The sequence below is a fragment of the Schistocerca cancellata genome, chromosome 5 (assembly GCF_023864275.1).
Source record: "Schistocerca cancellata isolate TAMUIC-IGC-003103 chromosome 5, iqSchCanc2.1, whole genome shotgun sequence".
Taxonomy (NCBI): Eukaryota; Metazoa; Arthropoda; class Insecta; order Orthoptera; family Acrididae; genus Schistocerca; species Schistocerca cancellata.
The window spans coordinates 747226106-747239298 of record NC_064630.1 but is presented as its reverse complement, the minus strand read 5'-3'; positions in this window follow the sequence as shown (position 1 = coordinate 747239298).

Below are 13193 nucleotides of genomic sequence, written 5' to 3'. Positions count from 1 at the left end.
TACCATGTCCCTCTCTTCTGGTATATCGAAACCAAATACTGCCCGCATGCTGTCATTGAGAGTATGTGACGATCCTATTAAATATACAGGTATTGGTCCACTGGATCAGGTGGCCAGTGATCGAAATCTTTTGCACAGATCAATGCAAACTTTTATGAGTTCTACTGCAGGAGGATCATATTACACAGACATCCAATCAGAAGAAAGGGTTCCAGTGTTTTCTGTCACAAGCAGTTTGATAGACGATTTTTCTGTGTAGCACATCCAAGCAGTGTACGACTACAGCTTTGTGCACCCTAATACATTCTGTTTTCCCCATGAACACCTTGAGGTCTGTGTATGTGCTAAACAGATATTATTATGTCTCTATTCATTGGCTTTCACAAAAAGCTGGACATCCGATAGTGTAAAATGTGCTGCTCCCACAAGAAACAGGATGGTTGAAATAAAAGACAGAGGTTGTACTTCTTTTTGACAAAAATGTGTAGGACATCACAACGAATCAGCGTCAATGTGGTGCATTTCCAGACAGCTACCCAAAGGTGATGATCTCTACATTTTATCTCATCGTCCACAGTGACGGTGTACCAGATGTCTTGGTGTTTCATTTCAAATATAAAAAGAACAGTGATTCCATCTATTGCAGCCGTGTATATAGTCACTATTTCTGGCCATCTCCAGAAGGTGTTATCCTCACCAAGGCTCTCTCCATCTCAAACAAGTGGTATCTGTCAATGATAGTGTGGTAATCAACGGCGTACCAGTGGAGAGATGGGATGGAAATACACTGTCGATATGGAAGGATGTGCTGAAATAAGCACCACTGTTGATAGTACAATCAGTATTAGCAGTTTTACCAGTTTTTCTGTAATTTCAACGCCAACCAACATATGGCACCATGCTGTCCAATTCTTGTATCACTGCTAAACCACCCCTCTACTACTTTGCAGGTAACACTCATATACTAGATTGGGAATATAGATAGATGACTGTGCAATATGTCCATACACGGTTATTTCTGGAAAATATACACCAGAGTATATAAGACACCATCCATACCAATGCAGTTGGGTTATCTACATATCTCTATCTCTTTGATCATAATGCGGAATTTGTGATTACGATTGTTTCGCTATGTGGATGGGAATCACAGAGTATTCTCCCTGCGCTGTCTCTTAACAACCCTTGCTGTGTCGCTGTAGCCAATGTAAATGGCACACGACCAGGAGTAGGAGGGTCTTATAGCCGTTATTCCACATGTCGTGAAGGAGAAGAGTAAGCCAAATCTGTAACTGCTGTTCAGTGATGACTCTTCCATACCAGTTTTACTCACAGTACCCATCCTTGTGCATAAGATCTCTCCAGAAGGTTTCATGTCGAGGAGGTTGACACCCTTTATCGGAGTATGGCAGATCTGAGTGCACAGTGGTGGTATTCTAGAATGTTAAAAAAGAAATATGTGGTTCATGCATGATGGGGCTCCAGATGGATGGGGTTTGAAGAATATTTCGTAAATCAGTTGCGCTAACAATTGTAAAGTGTTGTTGCAGTGTCTGGTATCCACACCAAGAAGATATCAACAAGAGAGAAATGATCGTGGGACATAAACACTTTCCAAGGGCTACATGGTTCTGCCCTTCAACCCGCTATGAAGCTAGAACCGTGCGTTTAGCGACATATGGGATGCAACGCTCTTAAAACTCTAATTCAAGAGATATATTTGCAACACATGACATACATTCTCCCTGAAAGTTTCTCTCTGATAAACTATCTTGCACTCCAAAGATAACGCTGATTCTTTCTAACACAAACGCTACATAGTCTGCCGTTTACAGGGCTCAAGCCCGATTACGGTTCGTAAATTATGATACGTTTGCAACAATCCTATAAAATGATTGTGGGCAGCTGAAAATGCATATGAAGAAAAAAATGAAATCTTACAGGAAGTAAATATCATGATCTGTAGCCAGAGACATTGTAAAAGTCCGATAGCAATATCCATCACTCCTTGTAACCTTCCTTCTTGGTACACAAAATGTATCAGAACACAATTGCAGCAAAAATTAAAAACAGTGCCAAATTTAAAAGAACGCAAAATCTCCAAGACTGGCGATCTTTTACGGATAATCGAAATTTAGCGCCAACTTCAGTGCGAGATCATTATAACAGTTTCCACAACGAAAGTTTGTCTCGAAACCTGACAGAAAATCCAAAGAGACTCTGGTCTGATAGAGGCAAAAGACAATCAGTATTCCAGAATTCTAATGAAGAACAGCTCAAAAATGGCTCTGAGCACTATGGGACTTAACATCTATGGCCATCAGTCCCCTAGAACTTAGAACTACTTAAACCTAACTAACCTAAGGACAGCACACAACACCCAGCCATCACGAGGCAGAGAAAATCCCTGACCCCGCCGGGAATCGAACCTGGGAACCCGGGCGTGGGAAGCGAGAACGCTACCGCACGACCACGAGATGTGGGCGAAGAACAGCTGCCAACATGACTAACTTAAAGGTAGATATCCTCGGAGTAGTGAAACAACTTCAATCACCTAATAAAAGCAAGGCTTCCGGTTCAGATTGTATTGCTGTATATGCTGACGCTAAAACTCCATACTCAACAACCATATACAACAAATCTCTCGACGAATAATCCGTATCCAAAGGCTTGAAAGCTGCACAGGTCACACAAATATTCAAGAAATATGTCAGGACATTCACTAATTTATAGGCCCATATCATTAACATAGATGTGCAGCAGTATTTTGGAACATATATTGTATTCGAACACTGTGAATTACCGCGAAGAAAACGGTCTATTGATACATAGTCAACACGAAAAATGCTTCAAATGGCTCTGAGCACCATGAGACTTTACATCTGAAGTCATTAGTTTCCTAGAACTTAGTACTACTTAAACTTAACTAACCTAAGGACATCACAAACATCCATGCCCGAGGCGCGATTCGAACCTGTGACCGTAGCAGTAGCGCGGTTCCAGACTGAAACGCCCAGAACCCCCTACTGTACCTTATATATGTACACGATTCAGGAGGCAATCTTAGCAGCCGTCTTACGTTGTTTGCAGATGTTGCTATCTTTTATCTTCAAATAAAGTCATCAGAATATCAAAACAAATCGCAAAACGACTTATAAAACATATCTGAATGGAGCGAAAATAGCAGTTGACGCTAAATAACGGAAAGTGTGAGGTTATCCACATTAGTGCTAAAACGAATCCGTTAAACTTTCGTTACACAATAAATCAGTCAAATCTAAAGCCCGCAAATTGAACTAAATACCTAGGAATTACAATTACGAACAACTTATATTGGAAAAAAGCTCGTAGACAAAGATGTGGGAAAAGCAAACCAAAGACTGTGTTTTATTTGCAGAACTCTTAGGAAATGTAACAGATCTGCTAAAGAGACTGTCTACATACCCTTTTCCGTCCTCTTTTGGAGTAGTGTTGCGCGGTCTGGGATCCTTATCAGATAGGATTAACGGAGTACATCGAGAGAGTTCAAAGAAGACCAGCACGTTTTGTATTATCGAGAACTAGGGGAGAGAATGTCATGGATATGACTCTGAATTTGGGGTAAACGTCATTAAAACAAAGGCGTTTTTCGTTGTGACATAATTTTCTCAAGAAATATCAATCCCCAACTTTCTCTTCCGAATCCTAAAATAATTTTCTGACGCCGATGTCCATAGGGAGAAGTCAGAAAGTCAATATAATAAGAAAAATCAGAGCTTGTTCAGAAAGATACAGATGTCTCTTTTTGACATGCTCTGTTCGAGATAGGACCAATGGAGAATTATTATAAAGAGGGTTCAATGAACACTTTGGCAGGCAGTTCAGTATGATTACGGAGTATCCTTGAAGATGAAGTAGATTTAGGTAATGTACAAACCATTCGTTTCTTTTTTAACTTTCTGTTATAGCACCACAATACTCTCGCGTCCGCTGTAGACCAATTGGGAGTGCCAACTTCCTAGACAAGCACGCATCTGGAGAGATCTTGTGCACTTGGATGGGTGCTGTGAGTAAAATTGGTGCGGAACAATCGTCATTGAACAGCAGATACACACTGAGCTTACTCTTTTCCTTCATGAGACGTGGAATGTGTTGGCTATAGGACTCTCTTACTTCTGCTCACTTGCAAATTAAATCGGCTACAGCGTTGCAGAGTGGTTGGTAAAAGACAATGCTGGAAAAATACTCTGTGATTCCCATCCACATAACGAAAAATGGCCAACTTTAATCGCAAATTACGCACTATGATCAAAGTGCCAGAAATATGTAGATAAACCAACTGCGTCTGTATAGTTTGTTGTCTTACATACTTTGATGTATATGCCTGAGAATTAACCATGTATGGACGTACTGCAAATTCATTTATCTACAGGGTGATTCAAAAAGAATACCACAACTTTAATAATGTGTATTTAATGAAAGAAACATAATATAACCTTCTATTATACATCATTACAAAGAGTATTTAAAAAGGTTTTTTTTCACTCAAAAACAAGTTCAGAGATGTTCAATATGGCCCCCTCCAGACACTCGAGCAATATCAACCCGATACTCCAACTCGTTCCACACTCTCTGTAGCATATCAGGCGTAACAGTTTGGATAGCTGTTGTTATTTCTCGTTTCAAATCATCAATGGTGGCTGGGAGAGGTGGCCGAAACACCATATCCTTAACATAAACCCATAAGAAAAAATCGCAGGTGGTAAGATCAGGGCTTCTTGGAGGCCAGTGATGAAGTGCTCTGTCACGGGCTGCCTGGGGGCCGATCCATCGCCTCGGGTAGTTGACGTTCAGGTAGTTACGGACAGATAAGTGCCAATGTGGTGGCTCTCCATCCTGCTGAAATATGAATTGTTGTGCTTCTTGTTCGAGCTGAGGGAACAGCCAATTCTCTAACATCTCCAGATACTGTAGTCCAGCGTGCTACATTTTCATCACTCGTTCTCGGCCGTCCAGAACTTTTCCCTTTGCACAAACACCCATTCTCTGTAAACTGTTTATACCAACGTTTAATACACCACCTATCAGGAGATTTAACACCATACTTCGTTCGAAATGCACGCTGAACAACTGTCGTCGATTCACTTCTGCCGTACTCAATAACACAAAAAGCTTTCTGTTGAGCGGTCGCCATCTTAGCATCAACTGACGCTGACGCCTAGTCAACAGCGCCTCAAGCGAACAAATGTACAACTAAATGAAACTTTATAGCTCCCTTAATTCGCCGACAGATAGTGCTTAGCTCTGCCTTTTGTCGTTGCAGAGTTTTAAATTCCTAAAGTTGTGGTATTCTTTTTGAATCACCCTGTATATTCTCAGTCTAGTACACGAGTATGTTCCTTGCAAAGTAGTAGAGGGGTGTTTTAGCAATGATGCAGAAATTGGGAAGCACGCTGCCGTATGACTGGTTGGGGTTGAAATTACGGAAAAGCTGGTAAAATTGCTAAAATTGATTGAACTCTCAACTGTGGTACTTATAACGTCATGCTTCCATATCAACAGTGTCTTTTCCATCCCATCCACCCACTGGTACGCTGTTGATTACCACATAATCCATGACAGACACCACTTGTTTGAGATGGAGAGAGTCTTGGTGGGGGTAACACCTTCTGCGGATGGCCAACACCGAAACAGTGATTGTGTACATTGCTGCAGTAGATGGAATCACTGCTCTCGGTCTCTTCGAAATGGAACCCCGAGACATCTGCTGCGGCGTCACTGTGGAAGATGAAATTAAATGTGAAGATCATCACAGCTGTCTGGAAACGCACCACATTGCCATCAAGATAGAATGAGTTACAAATACTGTTTTTTAGCATGAGAAATGCCTAGCAGTGGCACGAGGGATATGCAAATAGTAAATCTATGCTCGAACAGTCCACGGGTATACTGCCGGTTCATAGTGTCCAACGAGCACAACATTTCGACGATCAGATATGTCGCCATCGTCAGGTGCGCTGACGAACTGAGCTCCTGAAGGCGGGCGGCCGATTTACCGGTCGCGAAGACGTGGGCGTCGGAATCTGTCGTAGCGTCGATGTGTTTACTACGTCCGCCCTGCTCACCAGTTCGTACTTCTTGCTGAGAGTCTTCTTAATTACATTCAATTCCGGGTCCCAAGCTTTGCTGAGATTGTAGCCGCAATCTCGGTTGATAATATCTTCCCTGGTGCGAATTTCGATAGCCTCCCTTATAACGCTGTCCCAATATTTAGAGGTCTGAGCCAGGATCTTGGCACGCTCATAATCCATCTCATGTTTCTCGGACAAACAGTGCTCTGCTACCGCCGACTTATTTGGATACTTCAGTCGAGTGTGCTATTGATGTTTTCCTCAACGATGTTCTTTGGTGCGTACTGTTTGTCCGCGCGGGCGCGGACGGCGAAGAGAGCGGCACACGGGGGCAGGGGATTTAAATCGGCCGACCGCCCTCAGGAGCTTAGTTCGTCTGCGCACCTGACGGTGGCGACATGTCTGATCACTGAAATATTATGCCCGTTGGACACTATGAACCGGCAGTATACCCGTGGACTGTTCGAGCAACAAATACGCAGGGAGAAACTGAAGAAGCATAGTAAATATATGCTTCATATCACGTTCCTTAGCCGAATAACTTTCTAAATTCGGTGATAAGGACGATTTCATTACGAGCTTACATCGCTGGTGACTTACATCCCCACTTTCGATCTATTAATTCTCACCACAGCGATCACCGTCTTTTCTAAAATCATTGAAACACGAATCTTCTTTATTTCCAAGCGAGCAACCAAATACAATTTTTCTTACATTTAAAGCTAAATATAAGAAAATTTGTATTTGGCTCCTTTATTATACGTAAAGAAGATTCATGTTTCAGTTTTCTTCGAAATTCAAGTTGGTAGAATAGGAGATGAAAGTTTTTATGAGATGACGGAAGCGTTTTTGAAACTAAATCTCTGAAAACATGTATAGGAAGAAAAAAAGACGTGGAAATTCAACCCAATGAGGAGGTGAAATAGGGAATGAAATTTTTATGGAAATATTTCATTGTATTAAAACACATTTAAAAGCCAAATGTATGAAAAGTGGCATTCGATTTCTAAAAAAATGTATGCTAACAATGAAAGTTTTATGGAAATATCACCACAAGAATTCAAAACGCAGGACTGACAAAGACACCAGCTACCAGAACCACCTTTTCATCAGAAGTACATTCGGGAAAGACGATGTTTCAGTAGCCTTAATTAGAGTGAAAAGTATAGAGGCTGTTGCACTTTGTGAACAACACAAATACTCTATTAAGGAAATACGGAAAAATTCTGTTCAGACCATACAGTCTATGCGAGTGAAGCAACGGGAGCTCACAAAGTTAATTATAAAATAAAACATTTTGGTGATAAGTCACCCCTGTTCTACATCTACTACATCTACATTTATACTCCGCAAGCCACCCAACGGTGTGTGGCGGAGGGCACTTTACGTGCCACTGTCATTACCTCCCTTTCCTGTTCCAGTCGCGTATGGTTCGCGGGAAGAACGACTGTCTGAAAGCCTCCGTGCGCGCTCTAATCTCTCTAATTTTACATTCGTGATCTCCTCGGGAGGTATAAGTAGGGGGAAGCAATATATTCGATACCTCATCCAGAAACGCACCCTCTCGAACCCTGGCGAGCAAGCTACACCGCGATGCAGAGCGCCTCTCTTGCAGAGTCTGCCACTTGAGTTTGTTAAACATCACCGTAACGCTATCACGGTTACCAAATAACCCTGTGACGAAACGCGCCGCTCTTCTTTGGATCTTCTCTATCTCCTCCGTCAAGCCGTTCGTTACCACTGAACGCTGTAGTATTCATATTTCCAGCACAGGTTTAAGAATAAAACAATTCTCAAAAACGTTAATCTTACGTAAGCTTGAACGTGTTTTTATTACACACTGATCCGAATTTTAAGTTCTATGGAGCCCCAAGTTTGAAACGCGGAGAAAATAAGTAAATAATAAACATTTACTCTCCCGCTGTACTTGTATTGCTGCCGCATGCCACTTACCGTCGGAGAACTCTCACATCATTGCCTCGTGTACCAGGCTTAGTGCTGTCAGCTGTTTATTCCGGGCCGACCGGTGTGGCCGAGCGGTTCTAGGCCTAGCTGGAACCGCGCTACCGCGCCGGTCGCAGGCTCGAATCCTGCCTCGGGCATGGATGTGTGTGATGTCCTTAGGTTAGTTAGGTTTAAGTAGTTCTATGGGACTGATGACCTCAGATGTTAAGTCCCATAGTTCTCAGAGCCATTTTGAACCATTTGTTTATTCCGCTGTTTCCATTTACTCTTCACTTTTCTGCAACTCTCCGTTGAAGGTACCATAAAATCATTTACTAATATTGCTTTCGAATAGAATGCTGAACAATGTGGCACAGTTTTTATTAAATTTTAAATTGTGTTTTTCAGAAAAAATATGAAACTACTATTCTACTACTATTCTAGCGCCAGCTAGTGGCCCATCCCGAAGTGGAGGCACGTCGAAGGGATCTAGGATTTCCACACAAGTTTTCTATGCCGAGGTACATTTTTAAAGTACTCAACAAAGGGTGGTGAGTGACTCCGAGGATGTTACCGAACTGCGTGGTCTCAGAGCGTACCTTTGGCACTTTATTCACGCATGTAACAAAGTCGCATCCATCTGTGATCACGCCACAGGAGGGCTAAAAAAGCGCAAGCACCTTTCCCTGCTTCGTAAGAAGTACAAATTTCGTCGAATGGTTTAGAACAGTCCCTAGTGGTTACAAGCTGTACATCAGAGCAAAAATGCAGTCGCTCTGCACTTTGTAAAGGAATTATATAATTTTTTTTAATTAATATATAGACACCAGTTCAACAACCAGAGATTAATGCGTGAAGCATTTGCTGAACAAAAGAAGCTTTACGCTCTTCGTTTATTAGTTTTACAACAAGTTATCTTTCGCAGTTATCCTGCCCTAGTGTTAAGACGTGTTACGCCTCTTCTGACTGATAAAATTGGGTTAAATAATGAAAGTGATTTTGAAGCAGAACGATTTCGTCTTTTGTGATACCGTGGGTCCCAGCTCCTGAAATTCTGGAAAATTATTACTGTTATTTTAATTTTATGCAGAGAATTTAGATGGAGGCGACGATCTTCACGGCAACGCTGCTCAACAAAAGAGGTACGTGAATGTGTTCATCTTTTTCCTTTCATGGCCGCTACCGTCAATTTCAATATATTTCTCGCGACATTCAGAACCTGTAGTCTTTTCATTTAATTTCGAAGTCCACGCATTTACATACTAAGGTGAATCAATGCATTTAATTGTAATTCTTTTTATCCAGGCCACGGGGGATGACCGCACTCAAAATGTACGTGCCTCTATCCCGTTCGTATGTTCGCATACATTTGAGTGTGTACAAGAGTAACTACATTTAAGACTCATTTTCTATACAGTACTAACAATTTTATTTCTACCACTCATTCACGAATGTACATGCCCTATTATTTGATGTAGTCAGTCGGCCGTATGGTTTAATAACATTGTTTGTAAAATTCAGTGGCTTAGTTTCCACAATTGATCTTTGCCTGTTTCAACAGCATTTCACGCGAAATATTTATTACGCTACATCCACAATAACTTTTATAAGAACGTCGGCTCCCGCTGCCGGTGTCATAGTGATTAAAATTCTTCTGGTTATGATGCCGCGTCATTGCGAGCTACTGAATAAAGATTTTTCTAACAATAACATAATAATATAAGAGGACGCGTTACAACTTCAAGGGGGTCGATCACATTCAATGGAGTTGCTGGCCCACGCTGTTCTTAGAGAAGAGCTGAAGTGCCAGAGATTGTCAAGACCGTCGTCATGTTGCTCGTCGAACTGTCTACTGTCGAAATATGTGGGAAGCATTACCCTAGGGGAACAGGTGGTTTCATTGACGCCATTTATGCCGCCCCCTAAGACCTTCTCATGTTGATTCTGAGCGACGGTGTGTGTGAAATTTTTTCCTCGTGCAAGCAGAAGAAAACCGCCTGATTTCAACACTGGACTTCGCAATTCCGATCGCCATCACATGGTCGTCAAAAGAAGGAGCGAAATGTCGAGAAGAGGCTGGCGTTAGGCGGGATTGTGGTGATTTTTGGTGTCAATTTCTCACTATTTGTCCACCTTTCACCTCAATTGAACTTCTGAACTGTGGCCTTTTTCTCGCATTTGTCGGCACCTTTTTGTTTGAAGAGTCGCAGAGTCCGAGGATAACTTCGCAGCGCACCACGTTTTTCACCATTACAGAGGAAAATTGTAGACGCCTTTAGGCCAAATTTCAAACATATGAGACAGTTACGTAGTTCCTGAAAGTGCTATTATAATTTCTCTCGCGATGTAGTTGCAGTAGTAACTAACACTGGCCCAGAGGTACAATGAAATTCGGGATCTTTCCCCTCTTAAAGCATATTTTATTGCAATGCTTTTTTTTCGGACTATTTAGTTGCGAATTTTCAGTTTAAACTGCCTGAAAGTGGGTCATGCCCGCGCAGCTGGAACTGTTAATATTACGATACGAGGTGTGGCGAGCGTAGAATGAAGCCTGCCCAGCGGACGCTGCTGTTAATACGCGCTCCACAGAGCTATATTATACGGATGCCCCTCATTACGCATTGCATTTTACGCATATTAGCCGCATTTGTGATGACGTTGCCAACATTATGACTGCCGAGTGCCATTGAAATGCTCCTGTACTTTTGCTGGGCGCGGTTCATTCCGTTTTATTACTATTGTTAGCAAACTTAATACTAGACCCAATATATGCGCTCGTTTCTATAGCGATCTGAAGCATTTATTTATTACTAAACAAAATAATACCATTTTTTTCTAAGTTTCACAACGGTTTATTTCATATGACGTTAGTTTCTGGCTACAAGTGAAAGTCTACATCTACATCTACATGATTACTCTGTAATTCACACTTCAATGCGTGTCAGAGGTTTCATCGAACTACTTTCAGGCCATCTCTCTATATTTCCACTCTGGAAAATTGCATGGGAAAAACGAGCACTTAAATCTTTCCTTCAGAGATTTGATTTCTCTTATTTTCTTACGGTGATCATTTCTCCCTATGTAGGTTGGCGACAGTAAAATACTTTCGCATTCAGAGAAGAAAGCTGGTGGCTGGAGTTTCGTGAAAAGATCTCGCCACAACTAAGAACGCCTTTGCTTTTTACGGTTGACACCACAATTCGCGTATCGTAACCGTGGCACTCTCTCCCCTATTTCGCGATAATACAAAATGATCTGTCCTTCTTTGAACTTTTTCGGTGTCCTTCGTCAATACCATCTGGTAAGCATCCCAAATAGCACAGCAGTAATGTAGCAGACGAGGGAGAAGCATAGTGTAGGCAGTCTCTTTAGTAGGCTTTTTGCATCTTCTAAGTGGTCTCCCAAAATAACGCAGTATTCGATTTGCCGTCGATACAACATTATCTATGTGATTGTTCCACATTAAGTTGTCCGCAGTTGTTGTACTCACTTATTTAGTCGAATAAGAGCTTGTGGACTTGTGTGATTTACTGTGAAACCGAAATTTAACGGATACCTTTCAGTACTCACGTGGATGACTTCACAATTTTCGTTATTTGGATTCAGTTTTCACTTTTCGCACCATTTTAATGATTTTTCAATTATTTTAGATCTTATGACGACTTAAGCAGACGTTAAATGACAGCATCATCTGCAAAAAATCTATGATGGCTGCTCAGGTTCTCTCCTAAATCACGTATACAGTTTAGGAACAGCGGAGAGCTAACATTGCCTTTGGGAGCCACAGATATCACTCGTGTCTTCCTAGATTAGTTTCTGTCAGTTGCTACGAACTGTGATCTTTGTGACATCACGAATCTAGCCGTGCACTTGAGACGATGATCCATAGCCACGTAATTTGATTAGAAGTCGTTTGTGATGAACGGTGTCAAAAGCCTTCCGGAAATTTAGGAACATGGAATCAATTTGAGGTCCTCTGTCGATGGCACTTATTACTTCGTGGGAGAAACAGCTAATTGTGTTTCACGTCCAGTTTATTTTCTGAAGCCGTTCTGTCAGTCAACAGGTTGTTTTCCTCGAGTTAATTCATAATGTTCGTAAGCAGTATGTGTTCCAGAATCTTACTGAAAATCGACGCTTTAATTCAGTGGATTACTCCATTTCACTATCTTGAGGAGTACTGGCGTGACCTGTGCTACTATGCTGTCTTTAGGTACGGGTCTTCCGTCGAGCGAGCTGTTCTATTTAACTGCAGACGTTGTGCAGTTATTATCATTATTGCGCGACAAAATTTTTGACGGTATGCGAGACTAAAAACTTTTTTAAGTTCAAAATAGATGGCGTTACTGACTCACGAGGAAGTGCTCCCTGTCGCCAGCTGAAAAGCATAAATGTTTCAACACTGTTACTGCGTCAGGCAGGACAGCCGCATCGCTGCTCTTAAGAGAGATTGCGAGCGATTCTGTAGGATATTGACAGAGCAGTGCGGACAGAACCGCCTTCGTTACTACCTTAATGTTACGCGAGAGACGCTAGGTAGGACATAACAACGACTCGCGAATGTAAGATCAAGCAGTAAGGACCCAAGGTCGCTGACAACTCAGGAAGAGCAGGACCAATTCGTACACAGTAGAGCAGAGCGTCTACTCGGCGACATAAATACTCCACTCCTACTAGCTTTGGCTCTCGATCAGTACAATCGACGACGTTCGTGTCGTGCACACTCGATTCGTCAGTTATGGTACAGTAACATCTTGTGTATGAAATTGTTCTAATGTTGACGTGTGTGTGTGAATTCCTATGGTACCAAATTGTTGAGGTCATCGGTCCCTAGACTTACACACTATTTAACTAACTTACGATAAGGACAACACACACACACACACACACACATGCCCGAGGGAGGACTGGAACCTTCGGCGGGAGTGGCCCCCGATTCGTGACATGGCGCTTCTAACCGAGCGGCCACTCCGCGCGGCTTAATGTTGATCTCACTGGCTGCCCTAAGGGGTGGTCAGTAAACTGAAGCTGGGAATCCGGCATCCAGTACTGACGCCAGCACAGCAACCAATGCTGGTGGCCAGAAGCACACCTAAACTGCAGCGTCGCACAGACATGATGGACCACCGTACCGGAGGG